This window comes from Leptinotarsa decemlineata, unplaced genomic scaffold, assembly GCF_025532065.1.
Source record: "Leptinotarsa decemlineata unplaced genomic scaffold, Ldec_3_MD MMD2_tig00000251_RagTag_RagTag, whole genome shotgun sequence".
NCBI lineage: Eukaryota > Metazoa > Arthropoda > Insecta > Coleoptera > Chrysomelidae > Leptinotarsa > Leptinotarsa decemlineata.
In genome coordinates this window covers 6,243,972-6,264,440 of record NW_027412547.1, presented here as the reverse complement: position 1 = coordinate 6,264,440, position 20,469 = coordinate 6,243,972, and the positions used below count along the sequence as shown (strand labels likewise).

The 20,469-nt window shown below is 34.9% G+C and overlaps 1 long non-coding RNA gene across 1 annotated transcript; it reads left to right on the top strand.

Annotated features, from left to right (window-relative positions):
• Nucleotides 1-513: 513 nt before the first annotated feature.
• LOC141481701 (uncharacterized) lies at nt 514-1,242 on the top strand. The gene is made up of 2 exons (XR_012465109.1): nt 514-919; nt 976-1,242. It is a non-coding gene; the product is annotated as an uncharacterized lncRNA (long non-coding RNA).
• The last annotated feature ends 19,227 nt before the right edge of the window (nt 1,243-20,469 follow it).

Here is a 20,469-nt window from a genome sequence, read left to right as displayed (position 1 = left end):
GACACACTCTCTTTGGCAACCTTGAGGTGTCTCACGGTGACCTCCGCGAAGGTTTTGGAAGGTGCAGCGACATTACTGTCTTTGCGCGGCTTCTTCAACCTTCTTGGGGTTCTCTCCCTGGAGGTGCACAAGTGAGGGAGCTTATCTGCAGGAGTAGCCGGTTTCTTGCCTTGATTCAAGGTGTAGCTCTTGGCGCCCGCCGCAGGAAGTGCCTTTACTGTTGGAGGTGGAGTGGGAGAGGAGGAGGGTGCACTTATAGTTGCTGCCACTTCTGCCTCTTTCGTCCTCTTTCTCCTTTTGGCCTCGGCAACGGTTTGTACTATATTTTCAAGTTAATGCACTGCCAAAATGAAATTTAAAATTTTCTGATTTTCGATATACTTGTACCCCTAGTTTATAATAATGCAAGGTAAGGTACGGTAAGGTAATGCAGAGAGGTAAGGTAAGGTATCTATTTTTTGATGTTCAATAAAAAGTAAAGTATGAAGAATTGCCATAGTGACTATAGGTTTTGGTAATTTTTGGGTTGGCAGGAATGCTTAAGCAAATATTGACTTTCCATTTCCATAATCTTGACAGCTTCAATCATTCATATGAAATAAATAATAACTTTCATTTCTACAAAATTATGGAAGAAGCATATTTTATATCATTAATAGAACAATACCCAATAATTTAAGATAAAAAAAAATAAAATTTTTAAAACAAATTAATGAAGGAGAATGCATGGCAGGTGCCAAAATAGTAGGGCTACCAGGGGAGCAATGTCAATATAAAGTTTTAAGAGACAGATATACCAAAGAAAAAAAAAAGAAGTGGCTCAGTGTGGAAACTCTGGTACCGAAGCAACTGGTAGGAGAGAATGGCCTTTATTCAGGGCAATGTTATTTTTGGATGACCACATACAACCCAGAAGAATGTTTATGTATATTGAATACAGGTCAAAATTGTAATTTTGAAGTTTATTTTTTGTAGAACCGAAAGTAGTGTACCAAATACAGGCAGCAGTTCGCAGATAAAATGCATTGAGTAGCAGAAGTGTAATTAAAAACGACAAAACAACTTGGGCTCCACTCCCCATTATTTTTGATTCCCATTCTAGTGAAGCACAAGAAAATGAAGGCTCGCGGTTAGAAGTTGAAGTGATAGAAAATACCGAAGGTGTAAAACCACGCAAATCTTTCACAAACACGTATTCAAATATTAAAAAAAAATAGGGAGAAGATATTGTGGAAGCTGTCACAGCCAAATATACAGATTCAGACCTAGCCTTTGGGGATTATGTAGGTTTAGCTTTGAGAGATATCACAAATAGAAAAATAAAGGCGAAACTGAAAACAAAAATTACACAACTTGTAAACGACTCCTTATGTAATAACTCTGACTAGGTTTATGCTGTTTTATCTTTTTTCTGATATGTAGTATTTCAGGTTTTTGCTGATAAATAAATTTTGAATTTTCTTGATATAGAATATGATTTTTAAGTTTTTTTCTTTTTTTTTGTGATAGGTACTTCAGTTTTGTTTTGATCATTTTGTGACAATAAAAATTTGAGTTCCTCGTGTATTATTTATCTATTACCACCAACCTGGAAAGTAGATACAATATTTTCTGGGTAAATTTTCGTTTTGTGGACACCCGGCGATTTTGAAAAAAATTTTGACTGTACTTACGTATTTTGATGCGTTGATTACGAATCCGAAAGAAAAAAGCGGCACTCTCCCTTATTTAAGAAATTACGGCCCTTCAAAGTTCAGAAAAGGGCAACTTTTCAGCCTTCTTTTTCACCAAATAAACTATTTAAAAACACAAGCATTTATTCACTAGGTCACCTTTACACCTTATTCCTTCTTCTTTGACACTTTTCACTTCAATACTCAACATTTTTCTTATAAAAATGTTAAAAAATGTAAGGAACTTCTTTTTGGTTACATACCACTGTATTTTACGTTTTAAAGGTTAATGACATGGTTGGTACGACTGATGCAGTCAATATTCATAAAGTAATTCAAATGTTTTTTGCCTTCATTCTCGTAAATTGGTTGTACGAAACCATGCTGAGTAGGAGAAATAACTTTTTGAATATGGGAGTACATAACATTTTGCACACATATCTCGAAGAGTTTAGAAAAGTTACTTAAAATTGAAATTGCCCTGTAGTTTGTGATATCACTAGAGTCCTATTTTTTCAATATCGAACAAATTCGAGGCGTTTTTCTGCTCAGGGAACGCACAAGTTGATAAAATTAAGTTGAATATGCCTATTAGAGGTATAGAGCAGTCCTTTATCACAAGACTAGGAACATTGTCAACGCCTGCAGTGAGTTTATTTCTTATTTTTTTTGAAGCAGTAACAATATCGATTCTAGAGAAGGCAGGAATGTTTAATGTATCTAAATCAGAATCATGAGAATTTTCACGAAGCATATTCTCGTGATGCACTGATTGGTACCTTTGGTGTAGTAATGAATATTACTGGAGTTTTTTCTCAATACCAAACCATTATTTCAACATCAAGACACGTGTTTCGATCAACAAGTGATCATCTTCAAGTGTCGAGGTGTTAAACTAACGGTGTGGTGTTGGGAAAAACTTCAAGTAATATTCTACTCATAAGTTTGTGAGCTATAGTGCTAACTTTTGTTATTTTCAAAACAATGGATCAAAGACAATTTCGTGTTTTAATTTTACACTGCTTCCTGATGAGAAAATGCCGTTCATGCTAAGCAATGGCTTGAAAAGTCTTATAAGGACTCCGCTTTATCAAAAACAACAATTAAACGTTGGCTTGCTCATTTCAAACGTGGTCGTAGAGACACAGTGCAGAACACAGTGGACTTCCAAATGAGGCAGTAACGCCAGAAAACATAAAAAATTCACAAAATCGTTTTGAATGATCGAAAAGTTGAGTTGCGTAAGTTAGCTGACATTGTAAAGATATCAAAAGAACGTCTTGGTTTTATATTGCATAAGCATAAGCAGGGCAAGTGGTTATGGCCTCGGTATTTTGGGATGTGTGTGATATGCAACGATTATGGACGGTACAGGATTGCTTAATTTTGCGATTTTGTTAGACACGTCACGTGATCTCGTGACGTAACAGTATTGACTCTGGATTGATTCGATACTGCACTTTTGAATTGAAATAAACAAATTTCATGTAAATCCCTTATCAAAATATTATTTTTATATAGGATTAAATACCTAATATAAATGGATTATTACTAAGTAAATATTTTTCTTTTGTGGATGATACGGCGAGCTATTTTGCCCTTTTTAAAAGTAAGAGGTTTCATCAGTTTTTTATTATTTTCGTGAAAAGTATAAGTAAAAGTAAAGTATAAGTGATAAATTGTTTATAGGTGTAATAACTTTTTTTATTCCTCCGACAGAAAATACATGATACGGTTTTTATTTTTTATTAAGAAAATGAGTAATTCAGATAGAAGAAATTGATAAATCTACAATTTAATATAGTATAATACTACATTAGAGCAAAAAGGAACTACTTTATGCACTAAATACATTTGAATTAATTTGTTTTGCATGAATGTTGAAAAATTAATTCAAAGAACTAATGTATTACTTTATTAAATTTTAAAATTTTCAAATTTTTAATTTCAGAATTGTTTAAATTTTTTCTTTTGAGGAGATACAATATTATGAGGAGAAGAGTAACTTTGAGATGTGGATGGCTTAAAATTATCCAAATTTGATTTAAGTAACATACTGATAGTTTCATTGGATTTTTTTTGTAGGGCTTTAATATTGCGACTTGTATTCTGTGAAACTTTCCTCTCTTTATCAATTGTTGGATAATTTAGGTTAATACTACGTACTGCAGTTTTTTTTAATTTACAACGCAAAGGCAAACCTATAAAAAAACATATTTATTTTAAGCAGTAAATTAATAGAATAAGTTTTCACCTAACAATTTATTTCATAATCATTTTCTGTAAAATGTTGGAACAAACAAATCCATTTTTGAGAGTGAATTCATCCCCTCTTTTGCAGCGACGAATCCATTTTTTTGCAAAGTTGTGGAAACCATATCCTTAGCAATAGGAAAAGAGTGAAATTTTACAACAGTAACACCACTTTTCTTCAAAGTCAACTGATTTCTTTTGCAAGTTGACACTTCACAAATACGACCAGGCATTCTAACTCAAAAACACGAGGTTATTTAATGGTTAAACAATTATTGCTATTACTTACAAAAATGTGAATATTTCCAATTTTTATCTTAATTTAAGTGAAAAATGTTCAAAAAACAAAAAAAAAGTTCCACAATGGCAAAAAACAAACCTCAAAACGGAAGAAAATAACAGAGTCTTATATGGCGTCTACTCGTTACACCGGTTTAAATAATATCCAAAAGCACAAAAAAATACGACTTTCACAATAACAAACTTAATGTTTCAGAAACCTAATTGGTATAGTCAAATAAAAATTTAATCAAAAAGAACAAAAACAATGTAGTACTGTCCGAAAATAATCCTCAAAAAATGTTAAATTGACACACAGTCTTATGGCAGCTACTAAAAGTGTCACCAGTGTTACGTCACATCTGCTCGGCGCTTGTTTAACGTGGCGATATATGTAAGTAAGCAATCCTGTATGTCCATAATCGTTGTGTGATATGCACATATAGAATCTGGAATCGGATATGGCATTTGTTTTTAGGGAAGCTCGTCATTGGCTCCAAATGTATTTATTGCACAAAAATAATTATACGGAATTTAGGAGGCGTTAATCAGAGAACCTCTTGCAGAGATTTATACAAACATTTGGAAATTCTAACTTTCCCGGATATTTTCATTTTTGAAACGTGTGTATTCATTCACACCAATAGGTCGAAATATGATCGCATTTCATCTTACCATTATGTAAATACAAGAAAGTGTAATGATTTTTACATAAACCCCGTCAAATATAATATAACTCACCTTCTTACTTGGGGTTAAGACTTTATAACAAACTGCCCGACTCATTGAAAACTACCGATAGAATTCAGGTTTTCAAAACCATTCTTAAAAGGTTTTTATTAGAACATAATTTTTATACCATAGATGAATTTCTCAATCTTCCGTAATTTTATTTCTCTATCACATTACTTTAATGAAGCTGGAGTTAAATGAAGTTGATATGTTTTGTATGCATATGACAATCTTTCAAGTGTGTTTGGTTTAATTTCACTCTAAGTATTATTTTATGTATTTGTACAAATGCTATTTGACCTATCCTATAACTTTGTAAGTTCTACAGGATGAATAAAGTGATTTGATTTGATTTGATAATATTCATCGACCATCTTGAGAATGGAAATACCATTAACAGTGAATATTATATAGCGTCATTGGAGCGTCGAAATTGCGGATAAATGACTCCATTTGAAGAAAACGACAGTCATGCTTCATCGAGACAATCCCCAATGCCACAAATCAATGAAAACGACGGCAAAATTGCATGAAATAGGCTTCGAATTGTCCCTGCATATACCATATTCGCCATATTTGGCTTCCAGCAACTACTGGCTATTCGCAGACCGCAAAAAATGCTCACCGGTAAAAAAGTTCGCTCCAATGAGGACGTCATTACTGAAACTGAAGCCTATTTGGAGGCAAAAGGAAAATCGTTCAACAAAAGTGGTATTGAAATATTATGATTTGAATAAAAAAACGCGTTTTTTTTTCTTATGCCAGGGACATTGCAGCCCAGGTGTACTGTTACATGACAAAAAAGACTGACTCTCCGTATTAATAGAAGAATTGAATATGTAAAAGCAGGTTACACTTTCAGGTGCAGAATTCGAATAAACTTTAGTAGATCGCCTATTTCATAATGTGCAACAATTACTTTTTGTAAATTTCATGGTTTTATTTTATCAGTCATTTGCTAGTATTACTTATTTATTTATTTATTCAATACATCCAGCAGGCCAAAAATCCCATTTACAGGTGTATACAATTAGAAATATGATAATTATACATACAGTAAGATTAATTTTGAATGAAACGAAGAATGGGAGAATGAAAATGACGCAGTGTATTGGAAACCGGAATATGAAATGTGCTACAGAATCTAGATGAAATACGCGGTACACTGAATATCATTTGAGACAATAGAGGCGAGCTCTTTATCTGACCATGTATTGTTTTATATGCAAAACACATATCTTGGCTTTGCCTGAATTTTTTCAGAGATATCATTTGGAACTCATCCAACAATGAGTCATAGCTATAACCCCTCTCGAGATGAGCACCATGTTGTTTAAAATATGCATATTTAAAAAAAAAATTGGAACATTTTCTAAACTAGATATATGTTTCTTCTGGAACGGATTCCAAACGACACTGCAGTACTCTAAATTACTCCTGATCAGTGTTGAGTAAACTGTTTTCAAAGCATGAAAGGTCTTAAATTCCTTGCAGTTGCGTATCAAGAAACCCAGACTTCTCATTGAAGTTGATAGTATATTCTGAAAATAATTGGAAAACGTGAATTTTTTATCAAACAAAACCCCCAGATCGTAATTCCATAATTCGCGTTAAATTTTCACCATCTAGTACATAGTTGAAAGTTACCGGTAATATTTTACGTGTGAATGTCATTACTTTACATTTATTTCTGTTTCAAAATGAATCCAATTTTTTTTTATTTACTTCTCAACATTTTGTTTCTGTAAATTATATTGTCCTAGAATTGGAATCGTTTTCATTTAAAAATAAAATAACTGAACCATCAAAAGGAATTCAAATAAAAACAAATTCTCATATGGAAATTATCTTCTTCTACGCTTCTCAACATTCCAACTCTTTCACACGAAACCGTCTAGTTGTTTTAAAAAGTGTATCGTGACTGTGGAATCCGAAACGAAAAAGAATGTGCCGCTTTTTTGACTATTCCTCCGATTCATTCCGTACGTCTGGACGGTCTGAGAAAGGATTAGGAATTCTAAATATTCCATCTCCGAGTAGTTTTGTCGAAACAATACAAAACGCCAGAGGTGATATAGGTGGGTTACTCGAGCAATCAATCATTCCTCATAATTTGTTCCCTTTAAATTTTGTTTCTTTGAGTCAGTGGTGTAGTAGTCCATTGAAATGTTACATATTTTAGGCCTAAGCGTGCGTTTTTCAGAAGAGGCAATTTAATTTTTTTATATATGGGAGGAAGGGGGATAAGACCTCGTTAGTCCTCAGCTCGCAAGTTTCTCAACTTCTGAGAGTTGTCGTTCGTATGGGAGCGATAGCTGATTAACGGAAAACAGATTTTAAACTGATTTTTTAAACAGGTTTATGTTCAAGTTGGGTCGCAATCTTCTTCCCCCAACCGCCATCTTTGAAAAAGGGGTGCAAAGAGTTTTCGCACTGTATCTGGTAAACTAGTAACCCTACAGAAAATTTTATGAAACATTATTTGTAGCAAATCAAATTGTCTGCAACTTTATTAGTATTCCTGTTTATCTTAAAATGGAAAAAAATTATAACAACATCTAACTCTCGGAAACTGTAAAACTCCTTGGTATGTTTATAGATGAGCCCCATGGGAGCCCCATATCGAACATATCTGCAAAAAATTGAATCAAGCAATATTTGCAATGCGACAGATCAAAGATGTGCTTACTTTAGATGGTGTCAGAACTGTTTACTATTCATTGGCTGTGGGGGCAAAAACGTGTTTTTATTATTCAAAAAGATTTATTAAAACTATCTTTAATAATGCATCCATTGATAGCTGTATACCTGCTTGCTCCATGTGAAAAATAATATACCCAATCTGAGAGATGAATCAATAGTTCATAACCATGCAACACGAAATAGACATGTATTAACTATTCCAAAACATAAACATCCACATTCAAGGAATCACTTGCATATAATGGCATAATATTAATCAATAAGTTGCCTCAAGATATTAAAGATTTGCATATTATACCATTTAAAAAACAAATAAAGGAACTATTAAGTAATAAGGGATATTATAGCGTGTAAGAATTCTTAGAAAGGGATACAAGGGTGTTATGATGATTATTGCTTTCACTGCATTTCTTTCACCCTTTTACTTTTATGTATATTTATGTATGTATATTTAAATATGATTGTATGTGAAGGTATGTGTTTTTTTATTTTTTTATACATGTATATAGTTAAGTACCTGTCTCAAGTGTCCAATCTATGTTATACTATGAACCGTTTTTATTGTTTCAAAATAATTTTTATATTTTTCATTATGTCTTATATCATGTCTTATATCATGTAAATGATCAAAAAGTCGAATGGAGTTATTATTATTTAATGAAAATAACTGAAAATATTTTAACAAATTTTCTTTTGGGCGTTATACCTTTTTTGGTCATTTTATAATAAAATGACATTGGAGCAATATCAAGGACAGTTTTTCAACGAATAATTTCCACTACAAATTTATTGAATTTAATTGATTTATCTGGGTTTTATAGCGCTCCGAATTTGACCGGGTTCTTGCTTACTCGTAAGAATACAATAAAAATGAACCACTATGCTTAGTTTTCCGTTATATTTTTTTAGTCATATAGTTCATCACTTTTTCAATGCTTAATATTATTATCAATTCATTATCGACCCTTTTCCCCACCACCTATGAGGTAGAGTCTGAAGGCATTTTTTCACGTGGTATCCCCAGTAGGCCTAGTCATCAGAACAAATGAGGCACACTGCAAAGCGTTTGAGAGAGAAAATTAATTTCAGAAGTTCGGGGGTTGCTGGAGGCTTGGAAGTTTGGATTGGTACCCAAATTTTTTCATGTCTTTTTCAGCCCCAATTTTCAGGATCACAGTGTTTGTCGAGTCACGACTGAACCTGGTGAAAAACTTGTATATTGTGTGTTGGAGGAAGCGATAATAAGTTAAATGTATTTTTTGTCACTGTCTTGGCGAATCGTTTGTATATTATGGTGTTCAGAGAGAGTCATCTTTTTTTCCACCATTGTTCGTTCGCCACCGACAGTGAGCAAAGAAGGCATGACTTTCTCACTGAGAAAAAATGAGAATCCGTTAGCTAACTGAGAATGTATCTATTGATTTTGATGAATTTGAATTCGCGTATGTTATGAGCTGCTGATGTTGTATCGAATCTTGAAAAAGCATGTAGAAACATCAAATTGCAATGCAATGACGTCAACATATATAAACCTGAAGGACAGTATAATTGATCAGACGTAAGCTCTTTTGAAACAAAAAAAAATGAAAAAAATTAAAAAGGAAGCTTCTATTCACGACCTAAAAAGATAAAAATAAGATTTAAATTACATTAAACCTATTGATTTTCCAATTAATTTACGCTCTAGAAAAATAAAAATAGGATTTGAATTACATTAAACCTCTTCAATTATAGATAAAAAGATTAAAATTTAATTCAATAATAAGATTTACCCTCAGTGCTGCACGATGTAAACTTGAGTAATATTTTCCAAATTTTCACTATCAATTCATAAAGTCATTTCAAAATTTATATTATATTAAAACTTGTCACGAGATTTAACCACTCGTACTACTCAGTTTGAACTTTTTTTTTTATTGAAATCAATCATATCAAGTTACTTAAGTTACTAGTTGATCTACACAGGTAAATCTCGCAACAAACTTCCATATCATATAAATTGTGTAATGACGTTATAAGTCTACTCGTAATATTTTATTTAGAACAATCATGAAATACAAATCGATTCACAAAATTAAGTTCATTAACAAAAAGGAAGAAGAAAAAAATCACCTCCAAGGTGCTGCTTCGTTCCCTCCTGTTCATGTGCCTCATCACTCACAAGTGATTTTGGTGAAATTGGGGACACGTGTGAATCGTTGTGGCACGTGGCATGAATCACGTGCCACGTGTGAATATGCTGTGAATGCCCGTTGCAAGTAGTCTCACTATGATTTGAAAGTGCATATAGATTATAACGACAAGAAGCCACATTGTCGGTTGCATAATTGCTCATATCTAATCCATCAGAAGAGAAGTCAATTAAAACTTTCTGAATCTTTCCGTTGGAGAGAATATTTTCAAATGAGAGAATATTTACGGGAAAACTTATAGATTGATAGGGATTTTGTACATTTTCTTCTTTCCTTGCACTTCGAACTCGTTGGTTTTTCATCTCCATCCAGAGTTTCCTCTCTTGTGAAGAAATCCAAGCAATGTGACAAACTCAATTGGCCAGTTCTTTGTGGTATGGGAAGAGACAAATCCCAAAAAGGATCAAAGGCTATTGATGAGTGTCCACAGTGTGTGCACTTCATAGTGAATTTTCATTGACCAACGAAATTGTCTACAATCTTAGAGTTGTTCATACTCAAATATCTCAGCCAGGACTCTTGTGCTTTTCCGCTGTCGCTCAATTTTTCGTCAATCTCCGTTGAGATCGGTTCAGGTTTCTCAGTAATTCTATTGAGGTCGTCATGTAAACCTTCCAAAAGATATCTGAGGAATTCCTGGGAGTCTTGATGGGCAGAAGCCATGATTCTAGGGGCAAATTTTAGAATCTTCTTACCACAATTCTTTGATAACTTCGACGAACGCTTTGATCAAAACACTTTTTATACTAGAAATACCATTACTGATAGCTTCCATGTATGTATCCTTTTCTAAATATTCTAGTAAACATTTTGTGTTTGATAGAAGTTGGATCACACTGTTCATGAAACAGGTGTTTTTCAACCCATTAAACCCAAGAGTTCTGACTGACGAATGTATCACCGATCTAATGTTGTAACTGTTGATACCACGTTCGCCACTGCTATCTTCTTCTGAGTAATCACCGATACGATGATTTATCCCTTCATTGATTCGGTGGGATAAGAAATTCGAAGCTGAACTGCTTAAATTGAATTGGATATTAGTTCTTTTGTGGAATGTGTGAGGACTCGGCCAGAAGACTAAACTCAGCCTTTGGCTTTTGAGAACGGAAAGAGATAGCATTTCAAAATTTGATGTTCATAAAGAAAATCTTAGTATATAAATGATTTTTCCTGATTTCATCATATTTGCTAGGAAAAATTCATCAACACGAAAAGTCACTGACTTTCTATTCAAAATTCCATGTTACGCAATAAGTTTTCGAGTTGAACTTTTCACTTCGCCATTTACATGAGTAAATTCTCTCTCGATCTAGATTTATTCGTTCCTAAGATTATGGAAGGCAAAGAACCCAAAAAACGCATGAAACATCAACTCCTTAACAAGAAAATGGCTTTCAAAGAAGGAATTATTTATATCAATGTAGAATAAATACGAAAATTCTGCAGAAAAACATTAAAAATGTTTCCTAAAAGTTTATATTCTTCAATAATATAGATTCCCTGTCAAATCTTAAATGATAAATATCCACCCTATGAACTGTACCTTCATTTCAGCCCAATTTATGGCTTTTGAGACTGATAAGTTGACTTTCACACATTTCATTGGGAAAATTATATAGTACAAAGCTCACTGAGGTTCAAAGCTATACCTGCCGCATAACAGGTATATTCTTTTCATTCTTTTATTCTGTGAGGTGCTTCTCAAGGGTATAATTTCTGCCAATGGTTTAGCTCATGGGTAGTTACAATCTCAGAAGTGGGCAGGTCCACAAGGTTGCCCATTAAAAACGGAGTCATTTTAGAAGGGTCAAAACTATGATCAGTGATCTATGGCACAATCAACTTTTTCAAACGAATGAAAATGTACTTGGGTATGCTAGGCTTAGATTGGATTGGTGGCTACTTTATATATTGATGATGTCAAGTTTCAGCAAGAAGAGAAGGAAAGGAAAAACAAAAGGAAGAACAAGTGAATTATCTATTGGGTGAAAACTATATGAAAATAGCCAATACAATTGCATCGTTAATACAATAATTGATAAACTTCATCTTCGTGAAACAACTTTCAGCTTTTTCAGGATATTCAGCAACTTTTCTTTCAACGCATTTCCATTTTCTGTATCGATGTCACGAATATTCAAATGAAGATTCTAAAAAAGGTTTACGATTTTTCAATCAATGAAAAATTATTGATAAATCAGTAACTCAAGGAAGAGTTCTTGAAAAATGTGAAATGAGATAATGTTTCTTTGTAATCCCCGGCCAGCAAAATTGTTTCAGAATTTCATGGTGCTGCTACCGTTTTGCAACATTTTGCTGCAACAGTGTAATGAAGTATGCTTTGTCAAGTTAATTTGACTACCGCCCCAATAAGTATATACCTAATAACGTCATGTAATATTGGTCATTGGAAAAAAATTAAGAAAGGTGGTTCGTTTTAGACCCACGTAATCTAGTGTTTCAAATTTGTTCTTGCTAAAAACAAGATCATTAATGATCAAAATCCTTCGATTCAAGGAAAGCACCATGTTTATATACATTCAAATCACTTGCTCAAAACAATCAATGGAAGAAGCTACTTGGCCCGACAGATAATATTCATCCAAATGGAATTTGTGGAAAATCGTACGTCTGGTTCAATTCATATTTGAAAAATAGAAAGCAAATAGTAGAACTCAATCAAAAGACAAAACGGCAAGATCTGATGCTTTAGATGTGTCTATGGGTGTCCCACAGCGTAGTATTCTCGGTCCAATATTATCTATTAAATTTATCAACGATATTAATGAGGTTATAACAGATATAAACACTGCTAACATGATCAATTATGCTGATGATACCAATCTTCTATTAACAGGTGCGAACTTACCTGATATTATAAAAAAGGGTAGCAAAATAGAACAATTCAAAGATTATTTTTCAGAGCATAAGTTAGTTCTGAACGATGGAAAAACAAATTGTATCATGTTCAAAGTCAATAACAGTATTGAAACACCACAAAACATAATTATGCACAGTCAAAAAATAATTTGTAATACTTCAGTGAAGTTTCTAGGCATATACATCGATGACACTTTAAGTTGGAGTAGTCAAATAGACAACCTTCACAATAAACTATCCTCGGTAACATACGCCATGAGAGTTCTAAAAAAAAAATGTTGATCTTGAAGAACTAGTTACAGTATATTATGCGAATTTTTACTCCGCTATGAGACAAGGGATAATCATATGGGGCTCATGTCATGGGTTTAATAGAGTGTTCCTATGTCAAAAAAAAATTATTAGAATAATCTTTAATATAAATACAAGAGATTCCTGCAGAGGAGCCTTTAAGATCAACAAACTACTTACTGTGTCAGCAATCTATATATATTAATCAATAAAATTTATTATCAATCATCCAGGCCATTTTGACATACATCGCAAAACGCATATTTATGAGACAAGACAAAAAAAAGACTTCTCATATCCCATCCATGCAAAATCCCTATATGAACGTAGCACTATCTATGCTGGAATGAAATTTTATAATAATCTTCCGAAAAACATAAAAGATATTGTCGTTGCTAACAGATTTCTGGAATCTGTAAAAAAATTCTTATGTAATCTAGAGCCCTACAATACTGATGAATATTTTCTGGCCTGTGGAAATTTATGAACCAAATTTTATTCAAAATTGCGCTATGTATTCATAGAAATTATCTGTACTTTCAGTAACCATGCGCAATATGACGCACATTTTAATATGTTTGTTCATTTTTAGATTTATATGTACACATATTCGATATTTTTACAATTTTCCTTTTGACGTATTTCTCACACAAAAATTTTCTGCCACTCCTGTGAATGATTATAAAATACTCTGTTGAAATAAATGTATTTATCTATCTATCTTAACAATACGTGAGAAATCGAGTCTTCTTTTTTATAGAAATTTATAGCTTCAATTAAAAGTAGTCCGACTCTTTCTAATAGTTTTATAGGGGTAACAGAAGCTGAACATCCAATAAAACTCTTGCTATTGATACCAAATTATTTTATAGAATGACGCCATTTAAAAATGATAGCAATTCGGAATACCGACATTAAATGAGTTGAAAATATGAAATACTGCACATATAATAATATTTGCAGATGATAAGTATGTAGATATTATAATATTATATTATTTAGAACAAACTTAGTTGATTTGCAACTAGAAAATTAATACGTGGACAGAGTGAATTTTTGTATAATCAATTTTACTCAAATTTTACTGATACTATCAATCTTTGAAGCACAAACAATGTCTTTACCGGTTTTATAAGTACAAAAGTGAAATTATTAAAATGGCGCCAACTTTTCTATTTGTTAGTTTTCAGTTGGTGACATAATTAGTGTCCAATACAAAATTACTTCTTGCGCCTAAAAAAACTTTTATAAAATTTATTTCAATTATTTTATAAGATTCTTCAGGAAACAAATTTTCGAGAGTGTTAGAAAAATTTTATAGTAACTGCCCAAATGTTTATAAAACTGGTTTGTAGTGTTTGCAAAAGACATTACAAAATATTATTAAAGACTATAATGTTTTATAAAACGATGCGAATTTCCTATTTATAGCTGTTTTATAAACACATTGAAAAAATTTATGGGAGAAATACAGTTTTATGATTTGTTTCTCCGAAACGTTTTTCACAACCATTATAAAACATGAAATTCCTAGTTGGGTCGCCATTAATTACTACCTATCATCGTGGCATTACCACTATCAGCTTTCAGTTAGTACTTTAATATAAGTTCCTGCACAGAGTTAGACTTTTACTATTTCATTTTCATATATGTTCTTTTTTTGCTCTACCAAATGTTGCTTCACCATAAACAAGTCTCCACAACTATTTCAACCTGTTAATGCAGAGTAATTTTTCAAAGAATGTCAAAAATATGGTAATTTTTGATACATATTACATATATCACTCGAGAATACCTGTTTTGAAATTGTTGGAAATGATTTTCTTACCACCCACATACTGAATACATACTGATAATAATCATTATTTCACTGTATATGCGTTCGAATCTTTCATTAGGTTTTGAAAAAATATATATTCAATACCATTATGTAGTTGAGAACTTCCGACAAACCAAATGAGAACTGAAAGTTGATTTGCGAGTTCCATAATAATACAGTTTATATTGGAATATTTTTGATTTCAGAGGCTTTGGTAATATCATTTGTAATAATTTGTAATGATTATTATGAATGTAAATTAAACTTCAATATTGTGTACCTATTCGAGCTGGGGAATAGATTCATCAGGTAACAAAATGAAATACAAAAATGGACATTCACAGTGACCTTCCGGTACCAAGAAACTCTAAATGAATTGGCACTTGAATTCATATGAACTGAACATAAAGGTAGCTTTCAAAATTTCAACGAATGTTGAAGGGTTCTAATGACTGAAAAATGTTTGATTTACGAAACTCCTTTCACATACCACTCGGCTCATATTCGATATCGCTAATCAGAAAAGTTTGTCTTTAAATATACATCTTGATTGACAACTATAGAATATAAAAACATTGCTTGAGTCCGGTAAATGCAAATAGCAGAATGTTTTATGGAAAATAAGTACGTAAACAGTGACTGCTCTATTGGATACGCATTCAGCCGTATACGGCGAATAACAGACTGCCGGCAATAGAACCAAAAGACCGTCCATTGGAGCCGGCGTTCAGCCGTCAGTTACGGACTATTGAAATGAATGTGGAAGAATCAATATTACTATTATATATCACCTACTATCCCGTGGGTTGAGCTACCTATCAGTCACGTCCCCAGGTGGCGGATAGGGGAACGGCCAGGGGACTGGAAGCCCTGTCCGGGTAGCCAACGTGGCCTTACAGACGGGGACGCCGGATTCCTGGTCAGTGGAAGAAATGAGTAGGGTGAGGAGAACTAAAACTCCCCAGAAGCCTTTGCAAAACAGCCAACCAGCCAAAACAGCCGACCAGCCTATCCAAGCTAGGGTAAAAAGAATCGTGCCGACAGCTGAATAGCCGCATGGTGATATGCCGGTTACGAACGATCCCCTTGAGGAACTGGGAGAAACCTCATTGTGATTAGCCTACCTCTGGTAATGGGAGGATAAGCCAGAGGTGACCAACTCTTCCCTTGCTACTTGCCTTGCCTTGAATGAAGGCAAGAAACCGGCTGCCCCTGCAGGAAAGCTCCCTCACTTGTGCACCTCCACGGAGGGAACCCCAAGAAGGTTGAAGAAGCCGCACAATGACAGTAATATCGCTGCACCTTCCAAAACCTTCGCGGAGGCCATCGGTGAGACAGATCAAGGTTGCCAAAGAGAGTGTGTGTTCGGCGAGTCTTGGCCTACACCTGCCAATATAAATGAGATGTCTTCTAGTGAACTGTCCACCTTCCTGGAAAAGACAGGATGGATTATGACACAGGAGAACAACTCCTCGGGAGGATGTACAATGGGTCACATGTGGCCTAAGTGCTGTGGGTCTACACTCACCATTTCTACTCTACAGATACAGAAATACCGATCACTTACTATGTAAAGAAACGGAATACCATAGTTTTATCTGTACATCACGACGGTGGTGAACTTTACTTCTCATATTCCACAGTGCAGGGTGATCTTGAACGGCACTAATGATATCAATGTCTATCTTGAAGCAAGAAGACAAAGAAAAAAACTTACAGAAAATATTTCAAGAAGGTGCAAGTGAGTCCTATTAACAACTACACTTGGTAGACTGTTCGGCCGTAAAATCCCATTCCTAGCGGATTAGACCGGCGCGGTGGATGGCCGAACAGTAGTGTCTAGGGACTAGCTCCGATACTTTCTCTTGTAATGGGATCATTCGGCCGTACAACGGCAGAAGAGTGTTCGGCCAAAAACGGTTTCAGAGGACGGCTGGCCTACTGAGCACTTTCATCTAAGAAACAGATCTCGTGAAACATACAATGTAGAAAGAAAACATTATGAATGTTTGCGCGAATTATTTACTTTACTGTAAAAAATCTTAACTCGTGCTGTGAATGATTGAATTCACCACATTCACGATATTTTCTATCTGTAATACGTTCAAATATTTGTTTGAAATTCAACGAAGGTTCTAGAAGACATTTATCATTGTAATTCATGTAGCGATACCCGTTACAGTTTGAATAACTCTATAAATAACTGGAAAAATAAATAAATAGCGAATACCATTAGGTAAAAGAGGCTGCAACGGATTTTATGTAAACATACGGGTTCAGAGCAAGTGTGTTTGACATTTTAATGAACAATAAAGCAGCAAAACACGGGAGCAGTCCAAAACTCAAACTGGTGGAAAAATGAAAGTTATGAACTCAGTATTCCTAATTACCACATATTATTATTCAAGAAAATTCTGTTGCCGCAGGTTAAAATCAAAAACTACCGAATGAATTTCCATAGTTTTCACTAACCGATGGACTGATTCGAAAAAAAAAAGACTTTCATGCGTTCATCATCAATGTTTATGTGAATTGATTGAAATATGACGATGTTATCCATACGAAATCGGGGCGCTATCATAGAAAATGTTGTTCTATCTTTCGATAGATCTGACGAAACAATTCACTACAAATAATTTCTTCTTTATAGGCCTACAAAGAAACTTCGCAGTGGCTGACTTTATTGACCGTGGCCGAATGAAACCTGAAGTACTAAACGTTTCGTCTGTTACTGCGGCAGACCACAGACTGCCAGCCCAGATTTTGTTTTCTTCTATATTTCTTTATATTCATAGTACCTTTCAACGTGCAGAAAATTGCACGTTAAAAGTTAAGACCTCGTCAATCCTCAGCTCGCCCAAGTAATGTTTCGACTTTTGAACACTGTTCAATTGGAACTAAACAAAGCAACAACAAAGCCAGTAACGAGATTTGAGGGTCAAGTAGATTACGACCCTGTCGTCGAGTCATGTAATTTCAGTTTAATTTTTTTTTGAAAATGGCTTTAAAGCAGAAGCCGAAACGTCAAACAGATGAAAACTGCAAACGTAGTTCAACCGTGGATGGCATTATCCAAATCGTTCGACCAATATCAAAACTCAAAAATAGTTATATTGCCTATTTCTTCCACATTGCTTAATATCACAGAGATCAATATATATACAAAAAAATGTTTTCCTTTCCTTTTCCTTGAGAAGGGGAAAGAAAGGATGATTATGGAGGGAAAGGAGTGGTTCGGGGAGAGGAAGTTGATGATAGCGGGTAGCTCTCTCTCCAGCAATATCTAATAATTAAGATTTAGCCTTCAGTCTCCGACTCGATTTCTGTCGAAGCTTACGCGAGCATTGTCGTGGCCTTGATTGGAGGTAGTTCAGACGCACAATCTACTTGTTCGGTGTTGGGATTCTGAGGAACCTACTGGAAAATGTTGATGAAAAAACTAGGTGAGAGTAATGCTGGTATCTGGTTTGCCAGATATTTTCGAACTAGCAATTCAAATCGCGACATTCGGGAAAAACATCCGTAGCTTAATAGATTAGCCCCCCGTGTTTGCGGGCCATATTATCATAACTTCTGACCATCGTAATATCCCTTGTCTGCGGACTTTGCGGCAGAATGTGTACGCCAGTTTTCCGATATATTCAGTGACTGGCTCTACTTCGGCCAATTCTAATAGATAATCCAATGAAAAGTATCTGTCACTATTCGTGCAAATATTTAGCACCTTGTTCTGCATCCTCTCAAGTCTTCGCAATGGAGTCTTCTTGAGGCTGCAGAACACAAGATACGCGTACAACATAGCCAGTCGAATTATTTGTTTGAAAATGAGCAGCTTGTTATTAACACAGAGCTTGGAGTTCCGTGTAATGAGCGGGTACTTACGAACGTATAAACGCTGCACCCACTCGTTGGATGGCTAACGAGTGGGTGCGAGTGTTCCAGAAGATTCAGCCGTCTATCCTGGGTAACTCCCATATATCTTGCACTTCTCTGCTAGCCAACACATCTTTCCTTGACTTATAACTTCACGTTCGTAAATTTCTTCGAGGAGTTTACTAATTCTGTTTCAATTGCGAGAGTGATAAAGGTTGTTTGGTTCACCCTAAACATAAATGTTCACTTGCTCAGGTAAAATTCAAGAATCCCAATCTCAAATGATGATATGCCCGCCAACCACATTTTGCCTACAAATCCTTCTGTCCAGACCTTGTTGAAGGCATTTTGGATATCCAACAGGACCATAACCGCGAAAGGACTGTGACATCTCCGGAAACCTAACGGTTTCTCCAGATGTGTTTCATCCTATTCTCCAGATGAGGTAATGTTGGTGTTCAATAAGTGCGTTGATAATTTTTACCGGATGTATGAGGCCCTTACGAGAAAGATTCCTGAGTTAAACCGCTTAAACACCATCAGACACCTCCTCATAATCCGTGATCTATTTCAGGAGGGTTTCCTCCGGGATTCGAGGAGGTGGCTTGTTTCTGACGACGTTAGCAGACTCAGTGGTGCCATACCGCTTTTCTCTCCTGTCGTTTTGCGTTTGGTGAATGCCATCGAAATACTCCTCGAACATCCGCGCCTTCTAGTGATCGGTCACCTCGTGTTCATAGCCGCTGTCTATGGTAGGTATGGTCTCAAAGCGGTTGTTCAGCCTCTTGCCCATCCTCCAGAGGAAGTTGTCATGTACACTGAGGCCTTCAAATTTATCTCTCCACCTTCTGTTAGTGAACTCACTGATATGTTCGTGGACCTCCACAGTAGTTATCAGCATCTGTCTTTACTGCGAGGATTACCACGTATTCAACTGATTATATCCAGATGTTATGATGTTGAATTTGTTCCTCAAAGTAATGATAATGGTCAGATAATTCCGCTTTCTGCTTCGATGAGTTTGTTGAGGGTTGAAATGGACACCAATATGTCTTTGGCACAATCATGTCGCTGGAATTGCAAAGATTGCTTCTCAAAAGCTTGTTACTTTGTTCCGAACCAGAAAACTGTACACAACTCAGCAACTTTTGATGCTTCATAAAGCTCAGATCAGACCTTCTTTGGAGTATTGTTCTCATGTATGGAACTCCGCCCCCAAACATACCCTGAAGTTACTGGATTCATCCAGAAAAGAGCCATCCGCCTGATTGGAGACGCGAATATTACGTGTAACCCTGATAGCCTGGAACATCGAAGAAATGTTGGAGATTTGTTTCTCTTCTATTAGATGCTTTCACGGGAAGTGTTCAAGTGACTTGGCACATTTGATTCCACCAAGAGCGGTACATATCAGAAATACTCGACACAGTTTGGCTTCTCATCGTTTTGAGGTTCAACTCAGTACACCTCGAACCTCACTGTTAAAGAAATCTTTCATCTGGAGAACTGCGTTTATGTGGAATACATTTCCTGAGAACTTTTCCCAAATGGAAATAATCTCCAGCGATTCAAATCCAATGTGAATCGCTACTTTCGCACAGGCACCGCTCTGAGAGCACCTTAAAGATGTTTCTGTAGTGCTTGTGTTTTGTTCTCAAAAAATTTTTACATGAGTAAAATTTGTGCTTAAGGCCGCAATCAGGTCATAAGCCTTTCAACTGAATTCGTGCGTGACATTTTTTTTTTAATTTTATCCCATCAATAGGGAATT